This window comes from Peromyscus californicus, unplaced genomic scaffold (assembly GCF_007827085.1).
Source record: "Peromyscus californicus insignis strain IS unplaced genomic scaffold, ASM782708v3 Scaffold_15__1_contigs__length_86483966, whole genome shotgun sequence".
NCBI lineage: Eukaryota > Metazoa > Chordata > Mammalia > Rodentia > Cricetidae > Peromyscus > Peromyscus californicus.
Genome location: NW_026294447.1, coordinates 55717033 through 55740243, shown reverse-complemented (window position 1 = coordinate 55740243; position 23211 = coordinate 55717033). Strand labels below are relative to the sequence as shown.

The 23211-nt window shown below is 45.7% G+C and overlaps 1 long non-coding RNA gene across 1 annotated transcript; it reads right to left on the bottom strand.

Annotated features, from left to right (window-relative positions):
- Positions 1-753: 753 nt before the first annotated feature.
- LOC128110913 (uncharacterized) lies at positions 754-12758 on the bottom strand. Its single transcript, XR_008218380.1, has 3 exons — positions 12159-12758; positions 10844-11431; positions 754-3890 (listed from the first exon to the last, which is right to left on the bottom strand). It is a non-coding gene; the product is annotated as an uncharacterized LOC128110913 (long non-coding RNA).
- Positions 12759-23211: the final 10453 nt, after the last annotated feature.

Here is a 23211-nt window from a genome sequence, read left to right as displayed (position 1 = left end):
CTTCTAGTTTCTGGTCCTCACACCTTATATACCTTTCTGCTTTCTACCCACCACTCCCTGGGATTAAAGGCGTGAGTCACCATGCTTGGCTGTATCCTTGAACACATGGATTTCTGCCTCTGGAATGCTAAGATTAAAGGCGTGTGCTACCACTGCCTAACTTGTATGTTTAATTTTGTGGCTGTTCTGTCTCTGACCCCAGATAACTTTATTAGGGTGCACAATATTTTGGGGAGCATGATACCACCTCAATGGACTGTACCCTGGAATCATATTCCAAATAAACTCTTTCCCCTTAAGTTGCTTTTCTGTGTGATAGTTTGTCACATCAACAGAAAAGAAATTATGACAAGCAATAAAATCAGAACCCCAATGTCTCAGATGGCCTCCTTTTCTTTCCTCTGACACAGTCACATGGTGCTGTCAATGCCTGCCTGTGGATGTCATCAGCTCCATAGGCCATGAGTTCATGGGAAGCAGAGCTCTGCACACCCCACCCCTCACCACAGTCATCTAGGGTAAGTGAAATAGTTCTTCTGCCTTGAAAGATCTCCTGTGTATAGGTCAGCCTCCCGTAAATCCAAAATCTTTATAATATTTGCCAACCAGTCCTTGGCAAAGACTGAAGGCAGCCTGCAATGGAGCAAGTTCTTTCTTAGTCCATGCCCACGGCACACCCTAATCCTCCCAGCTACGACCACCTCCCACCCCCCCCCCCCGTCAAGTGCCCACTTGCCTGAAACACACTGGCTATGATGTTTATTACCCAACAAGGACAATATTGTTATTGATAGCGGCAATAAGGATGCCATCAAACATGAATGCTCACATTCAGCAAGGGCCCGTCAACTGATTGTTTATGTAAATGCAAGCATTCGCTCATCATCACACCCATTTTTGCAAAGAAACAATCAGCCGGGCGGGCTGTTTCTTTCTGTAATATGTTTTTAATATTCAGTTCACTGGAAAACAATCTGCAACAAAAGAAAAATATATTAACGAGTGTACAGCTAAATCAAAATTTATGGTAAACACAGGGCCAGAAGATCGGTGGCTGGCCCTGTGCCCTAGGAAAGTCAGAGGGGCCTGAAATGCTGATGCCACTCTGTTGCTGTGCCTTCCACTCAGCATTCAGTGGAGAAGTCCATTGCCTGGCCTCATAACTACCCCTACACCTGGTCTCCAGAGATCTCTATCATAGAGGCCACAGGAAGAACATATTTACATGTGTGTCCTGTCCTGTGTAACTCTAGCAAATGAGAAATTGGATTCACCTTAATTACACTTCTGAAAAATGTATCTATAGTCATCATGCCAATGGCCACAGCCCTTTATACTCTTATGAAGAGAGGGACTCATTCTATCCAACATGTGTGGTTCAAACTGAAGTCGTCAGCTTGTTTTAAGGAAAAAGAAGGCCACTGAATTATTCTCTACTAGACCACACCTCTGGAAAGGGCCATACTGTGGATAATTTCTTCTTTATAAGCAATGTAGTCTCTACTTCACTACCTGTTCCTGCCCTTTGTGGGTATAGACAGCAGTCAGCAACACATCAAAAACACAGCTGTCTACACCTGGAATGAGTTTTCATCTGTGGAACGGACTCAGATCATACACAGTTTGCCAATCACTAAACTGTTTGTCACCTGAAGTGTGACCCACAGACCCTGAGCCATTACATTCTTCTCAATGGAGCTGTTCTTTGGACTAATAAAAGGGTCAGCTTCTCATATTTTATTGTTTAAGGATATTCCTCATACACATTAGTCCTGCACGTATGTCAGCAAATTCTGATGCAAGAGAAAAAAAAATGTAAGATTGAAATCAGAGTTTTCAAGAATGTGTGTGAGTTTCCTTGGCACCGGCCTCTCTGTACCTGTCTGAAGAACTCTTGTTTTCGACGATGCTGTCCTGGTATGTGTTGTTCAGCAGGCCCCGGGATGTTGGAACCCAAACCTGTTTTCTCTCCTTGATGTTGGCCTACTGCTGTGTGTTGGACTAGAGTTCAGAGTCACACCCAGCAGGTTGGATGAGAAGCTCACTGCTAACGGGTTGAGCTACCTTCTCTTGACCTGTTGGAGACTCACCCAGAAGCACCCTGTTGCCATAATGGGAGGGCCACTTTGAGGAAGAGACAGGAAGTCCCAGTCCTGGGCTTCACCCCTCAGAGAGCTCGGTGGTCCCGGGGAATTGGCTTGCCTTCAGAATATCCTCAGATCTCCCCTCCTCAGTCAGGGAAGGAGTCAGTTCCCGTTAGAGTCCCCAGAGACTTCTCCTTCTGCTGTTTCAGTCCTAATCACATTCCTGGTTTCTGTCTTTAAGGGGAGATGGGACATGGGACGCGGAGGCAGAGTCGCAGGGTGAGGACTGAGAGGAAGAGCCCTCCCCATTCTGCCTTGAACTCCACTCTGAAGTTTAACGGCAGGAAAAGAAAGACTGCTACATTTTATTTCTGGACTCCAAACCCCGGGGGCCATGCCCCTGGAGGAAGCCAGGCACTAGGCTCATCCCTGAGCTTACCATCAGACACCCCAGGCCTGCTCTGAACTTCTGTTCCACCTCAGTCCTCACGGGACTTTAAGCAGCCTGCCTTCTTCCCTGTCCCGCCCTCAGTTCCCCCAAAGTGTCATGGGAGAGGGGGAGGTTGACAGAGCACTTTAGAGAAGGTTGCGTTAGAGTAGTTTGAGTGACATCACTACTACCTCCATCAAGGGTACCCGCACAAAGCACATGGGCAAAATCAGGTTACCTGAGGACTATGAAGTATGCCACATAGCTGGTAAAACCACTGGGAAAAAAGGTAGCATGTTGTTAAGTGTTGCCTGGGCAAAATGGGGGTGCTCTCAACCTACCTCTGTCTAAGACATTTGGAGACATGGATGTGCAGTGTCTCAGATATCACAAAACGCATTTGACATGTCATACTTAAAAAGGAAAGCAGTGATGCTCCTACAGGGGTATACCTCACCCTGGAACCGGGTGACAACCTCAAGCTATGCAGAGCCAACACGCTGAGCATGGCAGGGCAGGGCAGTCTGTGTCGCCAACGGGGAGGAAGAAGCCAGCTTTGATTCTGAAAGTTTGCATGGAGATTTCAAAGAAAGCATGTCTTTGCTTTCTTGAAAACGTATCCAATTGAATTTCCTTTCAAAGGAGAACTGAGTGATTCCTTCATTTCGGCTTCATAAATACCATCTCTGCACAGCGTATTACGCACATCATTTATTCAGCAGATACCATAATGTATTCCGGGCTGCTCTTAGGGAGAGAAATTTCAATATTAGATAAAAATAGTGAGATGGGAGCGGTAACTGTGTTTGTCTGGTACACAGAGTAAATAGGATTGTTAGCGATTGCTAAAGGCTTCGGGGAAAGATAGGGTAACACAGATAGCTAGTGCCGGATGGGGAGTGAAGCAGTCACGGGATGCAAGGGAGCTCATCTGCTACCGTACACTTCCAAACAGGCCCAGAGACGAAGCCTTCCTTTCTTAGACCTGCTCGAAAGAATAGCTGAATGCTATCCTAATGAGAAATCTACCCAGGCTGGGATGTATGTCTTCCCTCCTCATCCCCCCACCCCCATATTGCTCCCCTTAGGCATTCACGAACACACACTCCCAATAACCTTCAATGTCACACAGAGAATCAGAGGTCTTGACTAAACTCCCCTCAACAGGCCAGCTGGCATGGCTGTTGCCCTCTCTGAACACGAGTCCTCTCCCACCTGCACGGACAGGGGCTTGACTCCTGTGTCCTTCTTCCTCCTCTTGGTTCTGCGCTTCCGAGGTGGCCCATACTCTGAGTTTCCTATGGACACGCTCAGTCCTCACAGCATTTGGGATGTAGTCAGTAGCATCTTTCCACTCGACGAGGAATGTCTCCATTCTACAAGTGAAGAAATGGATTCGGCAGGCCCAGGGGATTTAAATGAGAGCCCAGGGTCACACCATGGAAGTGGCTGAGCCAAAACTGCCCCTACACTCTAGGAAAGCGTATGATATCCACACTGGGCATTCTGTCACTATCTTTGGATAAAAGGCACCAGGTTTGACATCTAAGAACTGTTAGCTGGTCTAATCCATAAAGAGTTTGCTCTGCAAGCATGAGGACCTGACTCCCATCCCCAGAACTCATGGCAGCACACACTGGAAATCCTAGTACTGGGAGGTGGAGACAGGAGGATCCCTGGACTCAGTGGCTGGACAGTCCAGATGAATTGCTAAGCTCCAGATCCAATAGGAGACCCTGCTTTCAAAAAAAAAATGAGAGGGATAGTGATGGAGAAAGATCCAATGTAACCTTTAGCTTCTATGTGCATGTGCACACACATAGATGTGCACTATTAGGCACACAGAGCACACACATGAACTTGTACACACACACACACACACACACACACACACACACACACACACACATACACACACAGAGACAAAGACAGACAGACAGAAACAGAGAGAGACTGAGGAGAGATCTAAGGAGAGAGACTCTGGATTATTGTACTCAATCTGCTCCCAAGCAGTCTCTCATCTTTTCTTCTCAGCCACAGACAAAGACCTAGGGAGATATATACGCATTTCACCATGCACGGCCCTGACTATCTCCTTCTTGGCTTTTTTTGTGTGAGACCTCCAGTGGAACTCTGCACAGGAGGACCTTCAGACCCTAGGGAACATCGGCCGTGCAGACCAGAACTTCTTCTACTGGCCATTGTTGGCACCTCATTAGGAGACTGCTGGTTTCTGCTCCCACCAGTTAGAGGTTTCCTGATGTGGTTTGCTCAGGTGTTCTGGCAGTTTCAAACCTGGGGAGCAGGACCCAAGCCCAGTATCCTAGATGAAGAGAACAAAATCATGTGTGTAGGAAGGCCTTTCATCTCCTTTTATCGACTGCCCCCCACCTTCTGCACAGAATTCCACACGGAAGCAGAGCAGGTACCACCCATGGCTTTGTATAGCTTTCACCTCCTGGAGTCTCTTTCCCCCCTCTCCCAGGATCATGCAGAGCTAGAGGCCTTCCTCTATGCAGATCTGTTTAGCTCCCACTATTTCTGCAAAGATATTTTCCTAATTCTGATGGGCAGAGTCTGAAAAACTCAGATATTGTTTTTTGGTTTTTTTTTTTTAATTTAAGCCAAAGAACATCAGATTCCAAATTTTGCATTCTTGCCAGTATGCTCAGTTCCTGTGCCCTGAGTGGAGGGGATGAAAATATACTTTAAGCTATACTATATAAAATTTAAAATATACTTGGAGCTGAAGTTTCAATCTCTCCGTCTGTCAAAAATACTCTCCAAGCTGATTGGAGAAGTTGGGTTATCCATGCCTTACCAATAAAGGCAGGACACAAGGCCCACACCCAGAGTTGCCAGGGAACTTTGGGTCTTCTACAGGAGCAGGGAATGCTGGGAAGTAAATCTGGGTACACAAAGGGAACTCAGCCTGGACAAGTCCAAAGGCTTGGATTCACACGGCGGCACTAAGTTGTGTTGTTGTTGAATGCTTGGCATTAAAGTTAAAGCCTTGTGAGTCCAGGACACGTGCTTGCCTCCAAGCCACATCAGCCTTTTCCTGGTGGTCCTCTGTTTGCTTGCTTGCTGAGACACGGTTTCGTGTATCCCAGGCATTCTTCTAACCTGACATGTAGCCAAGATGACTTTGCACCTCTCCTCCTGCTTCTTCCTCTCCTGTGGGAATTCAGAAGTGGCTACCACCACCTGCTTGTGCCATCCTGGGGACTGAACTCAGGGCCTTGTGTGACCTAGACAAGTACCAAGTCACACCCCCAGCCCATTAATGGTCTTTTGAATCCGAACCCATGTAGTAGCTCGGGCTTGGAAAGGCCAGACCTAAGAGCCCCTAGGTATTCTTAGCCTTCAACATTCTACTCACTCCCTTTTTATGAAACAATGGGTCCAGAATGGAGGAAAGAGAGTTTCATATGCTCAGACCTGGGTTCAGCTCCTCCTCTGTGTTGCTCCCTGAGTCTGGAAGGGTCTCTTGAACTGTGAGATCCACTTTATTCTGTAGATTGAAGGGATGAGACTAGAAGAGTTTCCAGTTTTAAAACTTCCCGTCTCCTCTACTCTCCATGCTGTCCTCAAGAGACTCCAGGGCCACCACAGAATCCCAGCCTGCACAGTGAAGCCTGGACTCCTCCTCAGAATGCTCCGTGTGGATTCGGGGCAACACCTTTACGTAAGCCTAGGCAGAAGGATTCTAAACATGTTGGAGTGTATTAAGCCCACTCAGCATTCCACCCTAGACTGCATCTCCAAGTCACACTGGCCTCATCCAAGTCCCCAAGAAGAGATCTATGGTCCTTCCTTAAGCAAGGGAGAGGCTTCCTCTCACCCCCTTGAGGGCCACATTGCCCTGCTACACTTCACGGGGAATGAACAAAGTCAGAGAGCCAGAGGGAAGGAATGAGGCCTAGGCAAAGTAGAGAAAGAAAGGCAGAGGCCAAGGATGAAGAGAAGGACCAGGGAGACAGAGGCAAACAGGCAGAGGCGATGGGAAGCCAGGAAAGGGATGGTAACAAAGGGGGTCATCTGAGAAGCAGGCACAGCAGGAGGCCAGAAGAGGTAAGTGGATGGGACAAACCACAGTCTGAGCCACTGGGCTTTGCTCATCGGGACCCCTAAGTTAATAATTTCTGCTAAACTGGACTGGAACTCATCTACATTTCCGAGACAAGCTACCCTACTTACTCCACCCCACCCCCCAGAAGGTGATCCTTCCTTTCGGCCTGTACAAAGACTCTCTTATTCAGACCTAAATGTGTGAGAGAGAAGAAGATGCAGATGGGATGAGGAAAAGGTCCACCACCCATGGTCCAGGACCAGGACTATTCCAACCTGGCTGCTGGTCTCCACACTTCATCCCGATCTCACTTGAAGATGCTCAGCTACAAAAGCACAAAGAAGATTCAAACATGGGAGGGAAAGATGCTCTCTCTGAACCAGACCTGCCATGGGACCCAAACGCCTCAGCAAGCTGTCTTGTTACTGCAGACCAGTGACAATGCATGTTGCAAAATCACACAAGAGAGTCAGGAGTGCCTGCAACCCGAGCAATGTACAGAGGTAGGATTTTCCTACCAGGTCATTTGACCAGGACTGTGCAGCCAGCTTCAGGGGTAAATGTGAGTAAGGACACTCAAAAATCAAGCTGAGGGCAGGTGACCAGGCAGTCTGTACCCTGGCAGATCCTTGGGCACAGGCACATGTCTGCATTGTGTTTCCTTTTTTAACTTACCTTTGCTTGTCCTGCCTTGGATTTTGCCCCTACTCCCCATGCCCTCTTCTCTCATTCTTAATAAGTAAGAGGGACAAGGAACTGCAAAAGGAAAACATGTCGAAACGTTGAGAATTCGGAAAAAAAAAAAAACATCTTTCCAAACTGTGCAGTTTGGTACTGGCAAGATGACAAGGGGGCCCTGCATCCTGGTGCGGATAGCGCTGCAAAATCCCACAGCTTGAGCCTGCAATATATGTATGCTTTATGCCAAGCGCTAAACCAGTGCTTTTAAACAAATGATAACCACCACCACGCTGCTGCTCCCAGGACCAGGCCTAGGGAATGGATTTGTAAAGGGCCTCTGGATTCAGGCCAAGACACAAGGTCCACCTTGCTCTTGCCTACCAGCTCTGGTACCCAGCCAAGGACTGACCGACACCACAGCCTCAGCTCCCGGGTCTGCATCCACACCGGTATCAGGCACCATCCAGGACTTGGATTCCATCCCCCTTGTCAGGCATGTGGGGTCCAGAACATCAGACAGCATGTTTCTCTGCACTCAACTTCATAAACTTAACTAATAATTTCATTCGCCCCATGATAGAGCCACCAGCTCATGCCGCAAGCCACTTAAATGAAACGGGTCATAAAAACCCCCTTCTCTGCCTGCGCTTGATGCCATCGTTAAAAAAGAGAAGGGATGACAAAGTGAGAGGGGGAAACGCCGCCGTGGTTCTTTTATGTGAAGATTACATTTAAAAATAACCGGCTAACAGTCTGCACTTTTCTGGGGCCTGACGTCTCGAAACGCATTTAGATTGATGCAGGCTGGGGCTGAAGTTCCCGAGCTCAGTAAACAGTCAAGTGTTCTTAATAGAAATTGCAGTTTCCCGACATCTGTTAGGGAAAAGGGAACGGGCGAAACAACAATTTAGAGTGAGATTGGTTTTGTTAAATGCATTTAAATTCCAAGATTAGTGTGTTCTTTCTTTTTCAATTAGCATTCACTTGGAGAAAGGTTACAGATGAAAGGGCTGGGGAAGACACTTGGGTTTGGGGTGTTGGGTTTTTTTTTTCCGTTTTCTTTTTCTTTTCTTTCTTTTTTTTTTTTTTTGGTTTGGTTGTTTGTTTTTTCTCACTACCAGGGCACTCTAAAGCACAGCACAGCTAAAAACAGAGAGGGAATATAGACTTAAAGGCATTTAACACCAATGCAGAATGGAAATTGCAAAGCTTGAAGGAGAATCATTCAAAAGAAAAGACGGGCAGGTGTTAAAATAAAGTGAGATTGTGTCCAGTTTTCACGATCCTGCCCTCTGGGTAGAAAAAAATAAAATGAAATGAAAACAACATCATACACTGATTTGGGGAAAAAATACAGAAGATGTGTGTTTTCTAAATCGGCTACCAAGTAAATTTGTGTATGTGTGTGTGTATGTGTGTGTGTGTGTGTGTGTGTGTGTGTGTGTTAAACACGCCACAGATCAGTCTGAGTGTGTAAGGAGCTGTAACCAGCTCCTTTTTTTTCTTTATAGGAACATAAACAGAGCCAGAAAATCTAAGGAATGTGTCACCTGTTTTACTGCCATTAAATAAACCTCATCTGCTGCCAAGCTGTTTGGGGTGACATTTGTTAAATAAATACATTTTGTGGAAAGCTGGGATGCTAACACAGAAACAGGCCCCCAATGTTCTCAGATAAGTTCCATTTGTTTCCCAGGGCTCTGAGCCCTGCCCTCAGGAAAGCACACCGTGGAGTACTTGGACCCGAAGCTACACAAGGGTGTTTGGGTTTTAACCTTTCCCAGCTTTTGCCTCTCATGGCTTGAGTCCTCTGTCTCCCAGCTCCTCTCTTCTTCCTCCCTCTCTCCACAAGACATGCTTGTTCCTTTTTAAATTTCCTTTCTCATACTTTTATATAATTTTTTAGAATTATATCCGCATGCATATCTTGTGCATGCAAGCCTGTAACCTTTAAAACACTGCTTAATCCTCATGACTATTTCAAAATATGCATATTGTGATTTTGTTTCCTGGGAAGCCATGGCTACCGTTTCTAATTAAAAAGCTAATAAATTAATTAAGAAATAATGTCGACCAAGATGGTTCTCTAGAGTATCTCCGTGGACTTTGAAAGACACCAAGATGATTGCTGTTTCTGGTGACTCTGTGTGTGTGTGTGTGTGTGTGTGTGTGTGTGTGTGTGTGTGTGTGTGTGTGTGAAGAACTTTCACAGAAAATGTAATTGAAGAAAATAAGGCAGCTTTGAACATAGGGCAGGGAGACTTCAGGGGTTGTCTATCAAGGCAGAGCTCTTCAGCATCCCCTCTCCCAATAAACAGAGCACACATACACACCCTTAACTAAAGAATTATGCAGTTCTAGAACATTCTGCAACAAGACTCTGGGCACCAGGATGCCTCTGTAGGCAGGCTTCCTCTGAGAAATTTCAATGCCAATTCCTTTCAATTATCTGTCAATTTTCAAAATGCAAATAGAAACATTCAGACATCACTTTGGTACTCACCAACTGATTTCTTCCAAGCACCCAGACCATAAGCAAATGCGATTCAATATGCTCCCTTCTCTTTTTTAAGTAGAATTAATATTACTGAGCAGATTTTGGTCAGCTTCCAGGAACCCAGTGTGTGGAGAGGCAGGATTTTAATTTAGAAGCACAAGTTGGTTTGAAAAATGTGAACTTAGCCCAACTTTCTTTGTTTCATCTTTCTTGCTAGACTTACTTCTCTAGAAAATTCCTCAACTTTTTGATTATTAGGAATGTTTTGAATTTTTATGTTAATGGCAGAAAGAAAGTCTAACAAAGAAGAAATGAGCCTGTCATCTAAGCTGAGACGATAATCAATAATGAAAATTCAGGGATGACACGACAGCCTCATCTTCTATGCACATACATTTTGTAAAGTTGAGTTCACACTCTCCTCAGATGGGTGGAGTCTCTGCTTAGCCCCCAAACTATCAAGTTCCCTTATGTCATTAACATTTCTTTGTAATAGCAGCCTAATATGGATCTACAAAATTTTGCCAATTCTTTTACCTCTTTCGGGTATTTTATACCCTCTGATTTTTTTTTCTTCCTGACTGGAGGTAATGTTTAAATAAACCAATTCGTACAAGTAGCTATCTATGTTGGATTACTTGAGTAGAACGGATTCCTGGAAATGGAATTACTAGGTCAAAGGGTACCAATGTATTTAATGTTCCCAACACACACTGGCAAATTGCCCTCCATAGAAATTGTATCAATTTGCCCTCATGCAAGAAGCCTGAGGGGCGAGTTCTCTGTACCAGAGGGTTTGGGTTTTAAATCTCTACAAATTTGAAAATGTGAAGAAGGGAAAAAAGGTAACTTTTTCCTGGAACCATTTGTTAAAAAACATGCATGGAGCAATTGATTCATTTTTTAAAAAATATTTTGATTCATAAGGAAATATAAAAGCTTGTCTCCAGGGTATTTTCTGACCTGTAAGTGCTATAAAGCCGGTAGATTATTCATTTAGAAAATGTGCTACATTTTACATTACGTACATACATAGAGAAGCATTCTGTCTGTGATACATTTCACTAAAAGAGACAGACCTCACTCATTGCATGGGACTGAAGGCAATCATGCTAGAATCTGTATGTAACCCACAGCTTCTTTAAGAGTGGAGTCTTCATGACCTCATACTTCCTGGCTCCTTATTCCAGCCAAGGAAAGGGCAGGTGGTTCACTGGTATTTGGCAAGACACTCCAAGTTCAAGAAGTGTTGAAGAGGTGTTTGAGAACCTGGATTAAAACGGTCTTTTTGAAACTTCGCCATAAGAGAACTCTCAACTGAACATGAAGAATGGCAGAGGGGAAACTTGAAAGCCCCTCCCACAACCCGATGACAGTGTGAAAATCATAAGAAAAGCATTGTCATGCAGAAGCACTTGCCAAAGACAATCCAGGGCTCCTGGGAAAGTATCCTTGGTCTTTGATAGAAGGTTCCACAAGGAGGAGGCAGTCAATACATGTTGCTTTTGTCTGTGTGTATTTACCCCCAGGCTTTGTGTTTTCAGAGTTAACGGAGTCTAGCTATCTCATCTCGTGAAGATTTCTGCGAGAGATTCCAGTCTCCCTCTGTGAGCCAGCTCATGGCAAATCTTAACAGATCTCCAGTCTGCTCCACTGCCTAGAGGGGACTTTGGAGGGAAAAGGGAAGACTGGTCACTCAACAGTAAATTAGTCCCCAAAGTAAAGTCAGTCCTGTGGCCCCAGCTCATCCGAACTTAACATCAGTTCATGCTTAGAACCCATCAGATACTTTAAAAAGAAAAGAAAAGAAACAACAGAGAGAAAGAAAAGAAATACAAGATGTTCACTCCCTCCCCACATCCTCCATCCCCTTAACTGTCAGGCACTGTAAAACTTAGCACACACTTCGGAGAGAGTGGCATTTCCCACTGTAGGAATGTTCCTTCCAGTGATCAGAACTCCACTTAATGAAGTGTTCCCTAAATTAAATCTACCCTTTAGGAAAGGTTACTCCCCAAACAAAATGAACAAAGAAATGCTTCTAGTCCATATAAATGTCATCCTGCCCCCCAGTAAATCTGTTTTAATCACTGTTTTTAAGAAAGCAGCCAGGCTGCGTAGGACAGGAACTCAATTACCATGTGTAGGAAGGCAACTGTGTGTGTGGGGGGGGGGGGGGGGGGGGGGGGGGGGATCATACAAAGTGTCTTTCCCTGGAGAGGCAAGACGCTATGTTCTTTTGTCCCGGTCCTCTTTCTTTTTAGGGAACTAACGTCCCACCCGTGAAGAGCGGAGGAGAAACCTGTGTTAGTGGAAGGAGCAACGTGGACGGCTTCTCCTCACTCATCTCCTCCCTGGATTTCTCACCACAGCATCATTAGAGCCTGTTCTTACTTCTCCATGTAGAGACACAGATGGAGTCCCAGGGGCCGACTCATCTTTGGAAGGCAGGAAGGAAGAGGTGAGACTGGCCCAGAGCCTGGACCATTCTGAGTGCCTCTGTCCAAGAAACAGAGGTTCTGTTTCAGCCGAGCCTCACAAACCATGATGGCCAGAGGTGCTTCACAGAAGCTGTTCTCCACGGAAGGTCCACACAGAATGTACTTTCCCAGGTCTCGAGTGGAATTCCCAGTGACTGCAGTTGCTACTAAGTCACAAGGTCCTGAATGGTGATGGACCCCAGGACTCAGACACGCTGACCCCAAACACCTCACCAAGGGTGGGTCAAATAAGGCTGTAGCCTCTCCATCCAGAGAATCTGGTTAGAAAGTGACAAGCTTCGAAGACGCCTCAAGGCTGATTCCTCACAGGCCTCTGCTTTGTGCAGGGCTTCTGCAGAGACCCCGACGACGACGTGTTTTGCAAAGCTAATGCGCAGAGGCGAGCTCCGGTGCTGCTGCTTTCTGGAATTAAGTCTTCGCGTGCTTTTCTCTCTAAAATGTGTAAATGTGTAAATTATGTTAAAACAGATTGCCGGTGCAAGTTGAAGAAATGGAAAATATGGTGTGCTCTCACGGTGAGGGGGCAGGGGTGCAGGGGCGCAGGGGTGTGGCTCACTGCCTGATGTTAAAGACAGCTTCCCAACACTTCATTCTTCGGGGTTCTGGAAGGGGTTCTTAGGAAAGGGTGATAAAATGCAAAGAAACTAGATGGCCTTTTCCAGAGCCCAGTTACAGCTAAGCCCAATCCCTTTTACAGGCACAAAAGAGTTTATGTAAATTATGCACAGTACCCAAGTCCTGCCTACGTCAGATTTAATTTCCCCAACTCACCATATTATAACCTAATAGAAAAGCTGCAGTCGCATGCCAAAGCCTGCCCCTACGGATGTTCAAGGATAAACAAAGTAACCTGTGATGTCACCATGACTCCACCACCACAGTAAGCCCCGGCGATGTAGATGTGCATGAAACGCAGGCCCTGTGACATTTTCAGGTGATTTGGTTTGATGGTGTTCCCATTTATTGTGATAAGAAGACAAGCCTGGTCTATGACAATACCGTAAAACCCTGAGATACCCCTTTCCCCAACCTAATGAACGAGCACCAGCTCTCCAGCCTCCCACAGACTGAGAAGGAAAAGCCAGAGCCAATCATTTCCACGACCTGAGATGCTCACAACATAAAAACTGAGATGAAAAGTCCATCGAGGCTGGTGCGGGGAGGGAGGGGTGGCTATGTTGGTAAAGAGATTGTTGCACAGGCTTGAGGACCTGACTTCAGATCCCAGCACCCACATGAGAGAAAGGAAGAAAGAAGGAAAGAAAGAAAAAAAAGAAAGAAAGAAGAAAAGAAAGAAAGAAAAGAAAGAAAGAAAGAAAGAAAGAAAGAAAGAAAGAAAAGAAAAAAGAAGGAAGGGAGGAAGGAAGGAAGGAGAGAAAGGGAGGAAGGAAGGGAGGGAGGGAGGGAGGAAGGAAGGAAGGAAGGAAGGAAGGAAGGAAGGAAGGAAGGAAGAAAGACGGATGAGCTGGATGTAGCAACACATGCAACACATGATTGCAGTTCCAATGAGGAGACTAGAGGGTCTCCGGGGCTCGCTGCCCCACCCTCTTAGCCAAATTGGTGAGTTCCGGGTTTTGTAACCAACTCAGTCTCAAAAACTCCATTGAGGAAGACTCCTGGCCATGACCTCTGACCTCCACATGCATACATACACACACGTGTGCACACACCCATGAACACAAACACACACATAAACCACACACGCAGAAGAAGAAACCAGAACTTACCTGGAACCATGAGAAGAGCCCCTGCATTCATCGGCCCTTAACTCGCCATCCTGTACAAATACAATGCAATTATTATTTTAAAAGTAAACTGTTTCCGCATCTGCTTAACAGCCACCTTCTCCAGATCAAAGAGCACACGTTCTGTCTTCATTTCCTTTGAAAAAGAAGTATACTCTCATTATCCAGCACACTGTCTGTCACTTAAGAGGCATTTAACAGATATAAGTAAATAAATGAAGGCACAAAGTCAGGCAGAGAGTAAGAGACCCGTTTTTAATGACAACCATCCACAATGCTCTTGGCCTCTGATTTTCTTTTCTTTTTCTTTCTTTTTTTTATTATTTATTTATTTATTTACTTACTTACTTACTTACTTGAGGATGGCTTTTACAGCCACAGACCTTTAGAGCCGTTTCTTGGGTTCATTCAGCCCTCCAGCTCAAATGCCTAAACAAGTCTGAAGGGATAATCACGACAATGAATTAATGTATTCATTGAGAAGTGTGCCTTGTGGGTTCTTTTAGTATTTCATTTTGATTGAAAGTGCATAACTGTAAATAACTCGAGGAATGATTTTTTTTAAGGCTTTGGCATACATCCTGTGTGGCAGATGTCATCCTGGCCACTTCCGTATATATCATGTCACTGTGTCATCTCTTCACAGTTTGTCAGCCCCGTCCCACCTCCTGACATCTCACTCCATAATGAAGGGCTGCGTCCAAGGTCACTGAGTTGGTGGTGAAACCGGAATTTGAATCCACGTGTGTCGCTCACGGCAACCACATAGGAATATAAAAATGAAATATTCTTTTTAAAACAACTCAAGATTCTTGCGGATCAATCACGAGTGCACCGTATTTACCCAGACGCTCTGTCAGGGAAGGCCATTTATCAGGGAACTACTTCACAAGAACTTTAAGTTTGCTTTCTCAAGTGATTGATCTCAGAGACGACTCTCATTAGATTCCTGCAAGCTATGTTTAGCAAAATGGATTATGTAATCCATTTTTTTTAAACTGAATTTTTATTATCAAATATATTTTCTAGTCAACTCGTCATGACTGAACTTTTTGATGGCTCCAACTTCAAAACTACACCTTACATAATTTTTAAATCTAGCACTAAAAAACATGTTGAGAGACATCCATTAGCATTTCGGGAGGGGAAGCATGAGGAGGCTCCTCATTCAAGGTGCCTCTGGGAAGGGGTGGAGAACAGGGGCCACAGAACGTTAAACCTCTTTAAAGCCTCTCAAGAAGGGGTGCTCACAAGTGAGTCAGATGACCCCTGGGAGCTCCAGTCTCTTGTCTGTCAGCTGGGTTAACAGACGCACACACCTTTGACACCCCTCCCCTGTCCTGCTCAGACTGTCCTGTGTGCACACAAGAAGTGGCTGCGGGGAGTTTATGAATGGCTAAAGCAAATGTCATCTCCGGGGAGGACCCATTCCACTAGAATTCGGACCAGTCCTCTGAGTGACAGGAGCAGGCCCCGCTATCCCCTAATGAGTTCTCGCTGACAGTGCCTAAAGATGTAGTCCCTTGGGGCTGGAGAGATGCTGGCTCTGTGGTTAAGAGCGTTTGTTGCTCTTCCAGTCCCCAGCACCCAGGTATGGCTGCTCACAACTGCCTGTAACTCCATTTCCAGGGGATCTGACGCCATTTTCTTCTGCCTCCATTGGCACCTGCATGCACGCACATGCACACACACACACACACACTTGAATAGATTGTGTTTGACTGTCAGTAACTCTGCAGACATGAACCCACAACGTGACAGCTCATGAGCCATTCTTGGATTGTTAATTCCAAGACCATCCTCACTTGGTCCTGAAAAAGGAAGAGTCCTCATGAGCGATCTCCTGTTCTGATTGGACTCTCATTGTTTTCTACCCAGGACAGTCTACGCGGGAGAGAGCCCCATGGTGCCTTTGTGACAGTCGGGTGTGTACTGACTACCCTGGCACCTTTCCAGCTGGGATAATTGCATTCTGCTCACCAAAAACTCCTTTAGTTTTCCCTGGAGAAGGTCTCTCTCATTTCCTGTTTGGGGCCAGCTGTGCTGGGGGGGAACAGCTGCTGCAGAGTTACTGCCCTGTGCTGGCTGTGTGTCAGCACAGGTCCTAACACCAGCCTGGGCGTTCTGAGAATCAAGACTTTGGAGAGAAGCAGTGAGGATCCAGGCATTTCCTTTGGGGGTGTACAAAAGAAAGTTTTCCTAGTAATACTTATCAGGAGGCTGGGGAGGTGACTTGCCAGGCAGGCGTGAAGACTGGGAGTCTAGATCCTCAGAACCCACGTAAGAAGCTGAATGTGGCAGTGCACATCTGTAACCCTAGCACCAATCGGAGGAGACAGACTGGTTCTTGGAGCCAGTTCACTAAACGACAGAACAGCTAAGGTGGTGAGCACTAGGTCCAGGGAAAGATGTCTCAAAAAGCAAAGTGAACAGAGATATAGGAAAACATTGGCAGCCAATCCCTGCCCTCCCACATGAACATATACACCACACACACACCCACATACATGAACACATACACATCACACATACATACATGAACACATATACCACACACACACACACACACACACACACACACACACACACACACACACGGACAATACGCCACATACACCCACATACATGAACCATACACATCACACACCCACATACATGAACACATACACATCACACACACATATACATGAACACATACACACACACATATACACACACATATATACATGAACACATACACACCACACACACACACATATACATGAACACATATACACCATACACACATATACATGAACACATATATGCATACACAGAGGGAGGATTGCCCACACACACAGCACACATATGCACAAGTTTATAAAAAATAATTTATCATGATAATAGTAATAATATTTTTCAGGAGATGTTGTAAGTTGCCACCTCTGCAACCAGGAAGCAACTCCCACTTTAGTTGTCCATATTTAAAGGTGACCTGTCAGTACAAAGTGTCTCTCAAGCTCACACTAAGAGCTAAAGTTGATAGACAATCTGGATCTCTTTCCACACTGTGATCCTGTAGATGTAGTTTTGAACGAGAACATGATGCGATTTACATGATGTTTAGCAAAAGGAACCATGTAGATGTTTGTGGCTTCACCAAGACCCCCTGTGAAGCCCCAAGCAGAAGATGAAATATGAAACCCTCTTTGTAAACTATCCAAGACACCTACCCCCAGCCCATACACTTCATATGTATACAATCAACTTTTATTGGCACTAAATTACATTCTGTGAGCACACAAGCTCTCCTATGCCAGTCTGAGTACAAAAACAGAGCTCAGAAGTGTCATTAATAAAGGGCCATGTGGTTTGAACAAGAAAAGCGCTTTTTTTCTACCAATACTAACGTTGGTGGGAGCAATGATGAAGAGAAAATATTTCACACAAAAGGATAACATCAAAATCAGAGCCATGGCTGAGCATGGTGGTGCATGCCTTTAATCCCAGTACGAGGGAGGCAGAGGCAGGTGAATCTCTGAGTTCAAGGCCAGCCTGGTCTATACAGTAAGTTCCAGGACAGCTGGGGCTACACAGAGAAACCCTGTCTCCAAAAAAAAAGGAATAAATAAATAAATAGGTAAATAAATAAATAAATAAATAAATAAATGGAGTCATGATAGGCTAAAGGTTAAAGAAAAAGGTAAAGACTTTCATTCATCCATTCATTCATTCATTCATTCACTCAGCCATTCATCTGTTTTCTACCAAGTGCTCCCTATGTGAAGGCTCTAAAGGATGTGTACACATCACACTCTAGACAGAAGGAGCTAGCTGAACAGACCTCTCCACAACAGTCTATAGAGCATTATAAGTGGGGAAAAAAGCATGTGACCATAGAGGGCCGTTTCTGGAAATAATTAACAACCGAGCACCATGGTCCAAGCCGGAGTTTGCCATTCACTTCTGCACATTCTTTTAGCCTCCATTGATAGATATAGGGGAGAAGCCACTGAGAGCCAAAAGCTGCACAGTGAGAGGACTTCGGGCTTGAGAGAGGGCTGGGGGTTCTGACATCCATCCAGGATACCTCCACACTCCAGAAAGCTCTGTGCCTGGGACTCCATTGCTGGCAGCGTTCCCACGGCCACCAAGTCTAGAAAGCTGATTTCCTGGGTCGGGGTTTAAGCTGTGGCCCCCTTTAGTGGCACGCTGATGAAAGATTGATATGTTGTGTCCGCATTAGGCTAGCCTGGGCAATGTTGGTGAGCTTCATTTCCAGAGGCAAATGCTGATACAAAGTCAGTGGACACTTAAGGACATCTCCAAGAGGAACCTGTTTTCCATGTGGTGGGGAGTCTGTTATGCATACCCTACAAGCAAGCTGGAGCTTTCTCCCTGATGCTACATGGTCTGGGTCTCCATCTCCAGCCTGAGTGTGAAATCTGTAAACCATCCATGTCGCTCTGGTCTCTTTGCCTTTGACAACTCCTCCAAAATTTCCCTGAACATTTCTTCTTTCTTTAAACATTTCTTCCATCTGTCTGCATCCGCCGATTCTTCTTGCTATGTCTTTGGGAATGAGATCTCGTTTCCTTCTGGACTAATCTTTAAGGAAAATTTGATCATCAGTAACTCCAGCCTCTACTTTCATCAACTTTTTTTTCTGGTGTGTGTGTGTGTGTGTGTGTGTGTGTGTGTGTGTGTGTGTGTGTTCATGCATGCATGCATATTGTATGTGTGTGCATGTGTGCTTGTGTGCATGCATGACTGTGTGTGTGTGTGTGTGTGTGTGTGTGCTGGTGTGTGCACATGTGTATTGAATGTGTATATATGTTGGGGTGTGTGTATGTATGTGTGAGTATGGGTAGCATTTGTCATCATCATCATCATCGAACCAAATTGTCGACTCAAACTTAGGAAGAGGAATGGTTGGTAGGATGTGGGAGTGGGAGGTCAGAGGACAAGCTCAAGTGTCATGCTTTGCTTTACACCTTGTCTCGCCTTTGCTGTCCGCTGCTTCATACACCAGGCCAGCTGGCCCATAAGGTTCGACGGATTCCCGTCTCCTCCTCCCATGTCACCTGATGGTGCTGAGACTCCAGACTTGTGCTACTGTACCTGATTTTACAAGGGCTGGGGACTTGAACTCAGGTCCTTGGGGTATAGCTCAGTGTTAGAGCACTGAGCGGTGAGCTCAGGTGTTCACACTTGCTTGTCAAGAGCTTTACTCACTGAGCCATCTCCTCAGCCTTTCCAGGTTATTTCTTCATCGGAATCTCACTCCTTCCAAGCTCACAGACATCAGTGCGGATCCCAACACAACTCTTCAGTGAGCCCCGATGCTGCGGCCTCCACTCTATCCTGGGCTTCAACTCTCCGGCACTCAGCCAATGAAGAGCATTGCTCAAGAGCTGTCTGCTTGGGCTTAAAGTTCCACTTCCCATGGTTATAAGCTTCATAGAAAGGCTGGTTGGTGACAGTTGGGGACATATATGTGTATATTTCCTCAAGGTCAGAGGTCCCACACAGCTCTACCATTGGTTGTCATTGGCCACAGAGATGCACCAGCAAAGGCCTTCTTCCTAGGATTCTCTTTCCCTCACTGTCTTTGTTCATGTAGCCACTCAAATGCACCCCCTCAGACACCCCACTGACTACAGTGTCTAAAACAGACCCTCTGCTCCCTTTCTCACCTGGCATTGCTGTTCCCCACAGCACTTCCCAACACCTGAAAATGGATCAAAACAAGTGCCCCTTGCTTTGCTTCCTGTCTTAGGGTTTTACTGCTGTGAAGAGACACCATGACCACAGTAACACTTATAAAGGAAAACATTTCACTGGGGCTGGCTTACAGTTCAGAGGTTTACTTCATTCTCATCATGGCAGGAAACTGCAGCATGCAGGCAGAGATGGTGCTGGAGAAGGAGCTGAGAGTTCTACTTCCACATCTGCAGGCAGCAGGAAGAGAAAGATACACACCAGGCCTGGCTTGAGCATCTGAGACCTCAAAGCCCAACCCTGGAGACACACTTCCTCCAACAAGGCCACACCTACTCCAACAAGGGCACACCTTCTAATAGTGCCAGCCCCTATCAGCCTACAGGGTCTATTTTCATTCAAACCACCGTTTCCAACTGAACTGTGTTCTACAGACTATGACTCTCCCCAAAGTATTATTCAAAAATATTTGAGCAGTGACAATTTGAAGACAAGGGCCAAGTGAATGGATAGAGTCATGCTATAGACTTTACTCCAACTTAGAAACAGAAGTGTCAGTTTGATTGGTTAAATTTAGCTACCCCACAAAAACGCTCCAAGCCAGAAGCATAAACACAATTGTCTTTATCTAAAGAGCTTCACTGTGAGTCTTGGGCCCTGTATCTTGCTTAGTGTTTTTATGGTCCTTCCAGAAGTTTCCTGAGAGTCACAGCATCTTAGACCAGAAGCTGTGACTCTCAGGGTGCCAAGGTCCTGGAAGTTAGGCAACTTCCAGGCCCTGAGGTTTTGTTCTAGTGTCTCTTAATAGGACTTGAACTATCGTGGAGCCAGCAACTTAGGAAGAGGAAATAGTTAGGAGGATGTAGAGGTGGGATGCTTAAAGAGAAATGTTCTGGCTGGATTTTCGGAAAGGGGTTATGGAGGACAATTGGATTGGCTCAATAGTAAATAGCCCATATTTCCTCTAGTCTTTGCTTTGTCTAAAACCCAAGAGTGGACTTGAAATCAAACACCAAGTTTTGGGAGGGTGCTGTGGATATCGTTCTGTACAAATAAAACACTGATTGGCCAGTGGCCAGGCAAGAAGTATAGGTGTGACAAGGAGAGAGGAGAATTCTGGGAAGTGAAAGGCTAAATGGGGAGACACTGCCAGCTGCCGCCATGACAAGCAGCATGTGAAGATGCCGGTAAGCCACAAGCCACGTGGCAAGGTATAGATTTATAGAAATGGATTAATTTAAGCTGTAAGAACAGTTAACAAGAAGCCTGCCAAGGCCATACAGTTTGTAAGCAATATAAGTCTCTGTGTTTACTTGGTCGGGTCTGAGCGCCTGTGGGACTGGTGGGTGACAAAGATTTGTCCTGACTGTAGGCCAGGCTGGAAAATTCTAGCTACAGGAAGGTCCCAGTGTGGAGAGGGAACTGCCCTGGACATCAGGAGACCTGTATTCTGTCTGACCCCATCTGTATCTTGAGAAGATACCCCTACTAATTGAGCTTCCATCTTTATCGACCAAACAGCCATGTTTTTATAATGTTTCCTCCACCCAAGTCAGGAGATAGAAAGCTCCTCAGCTCCTTTTCCCAATGCTTTTGGAAACCTGGAGGCCGCTGGCAAATGCAGAGCCTCCCTTATCTGCCAAGATCCTATTAAGTCGTGTCTCCCTTTGTTTGGTTCACTTGTTCAGAGAGCAGTGTTTATCCTGTTCAGAAGAATTTTAAATCTAATTTGATTTCTCTGATTCTGGCTTTCTCTCTACTTCCTGTTTCAAGAGAGAAGGTAAAGAGGGGCCCTATCTCTCTTTGGTTTCGGGTTCCAACAGCGTTTTTCGTTTGTTTGGTTGGTGGGGTTTTTGTTTTGTTTTGGTTTTCTGTTTGCATTCTGGATGCAAGTGTGGCCTAACAAAGCCACACTGAAACGCAGGAAAATGTCACTTCCACATTAAAGGAACTCACAGAAGCAAGCCTGTCTCAGCTTCTTCTTTAAAGATACTGCTTATTAAAACCTTTAGTGTCTGTCACTGCCCAGCAGAACCCCCGGTGGATTCGTTCTGTGTGTATTTTCAAATGATAATGATAAAAAGGGTAAAACTTAAAGAAAAAGAGAAGACGAAGAGAAAAAGCAGGGCGAGTCACAACAATCATTCTTTGTGGCAGCCAGATATCCACCAGCTTTGGTGTAATGGAGTCGGCCAGAGAAGACCGGGTATTAATTACGAACGTGCACTCCAATTTATCAGGAAAGGATATCAAACAGGCCAAACGCCACAGCCTCTCATGTAATTTATCTCTTCCTTGGAGGGAGGCAGATAGCAATGATTTGCAAATTACCTCCTCTGCAAAAAGAAGAGAGGCAAACGCACACACACAACACACAATTAAAAGCAGATAAGCATCAGGCCCTGTGTCACTTTCTCAGGAGAAAGCCGAAAGTGGAGGTCTTAATCTCGGGGGTTGGCTCGCTGGGACTGTAGCCACTGCCATTTCTCTTGATGTGACTACTTAACTCCTATTAAAATTAATAGGGGTCAGGCCTGATCATCGAGGGAGAAAGGGCCTCCCGGGGTGGACGGGCTTCAAGTCACAAGGATTTGGTGATTACTGTGTTATTTGTCTGTTCATTTTCAGATTATCTTGTAAGTGTGCGCGCCTTCTGATCTTTGGTCCAATTATAAAGAATAATATGTCGTGTAGGATCTATTTTTATTAAAGCAGCTTTCTCTTGAGAAGCATGTAATTTGAGAGGGCATAGTGACAGTTTTTAATGCAGGGACCTCAAAACTTCCTCTTGTCCCCTCCCCCAAGTAAATAATAATTCCGGTTCTTAACCGGGTGTACATTTAGGGGCCAACAGGGACTCTCATCCCAAGAGTTGGATGGCATCAGTTTCCAGTGAGCCTTAGTTCAAAGACACCATGGGAAACAGAAGGAAAGAAGTTGGCAGACGTGACCCTCAAGGTCATCATGAAGCAAGCTACCTTTCTGGAGGGTGGGTGTGGCATGCCTCAGCAGTGGAGGTGGGTGTGGCATGCCTCAGCAGTGGAGGTGGGTGTGGCATGCCTCAGCAGTGGAGGTGGGTGTGGCATGCCTCAGCAGTGGAGGTGGGTGTGGCATGCCTCAGCAGTGGAGGTGGGTGTGGCACACCTCAGTCGCTCCAGCCCAGTCCACACACTAAGGGAACTCAGGAAGGAAAAAAACAGCCATAGTTCTACTTGTGATATTTAAGGATCACATCCTTGAATTTCATTCATTAAAGAAAGAAATTACAGATGGGGACATGGCTTCTTCGTTGCCTTCTGAGCACTAGAACCCAAGTGTGGTCCCTAGAAGCCACATGTTTAAAATATCTGGTGATGTTTTCCTGTCAGCTTGGTGGCTGCACATGAATCTACTGATATTTTAATTATCATCTTTGACCTCACAATCCCTAAGTCAATGCCCCGCTGGCCACACAGGCCCAGGCCTAGAAGGCCTCCTGGTCCCATGGTCCCAGCTCTGCCT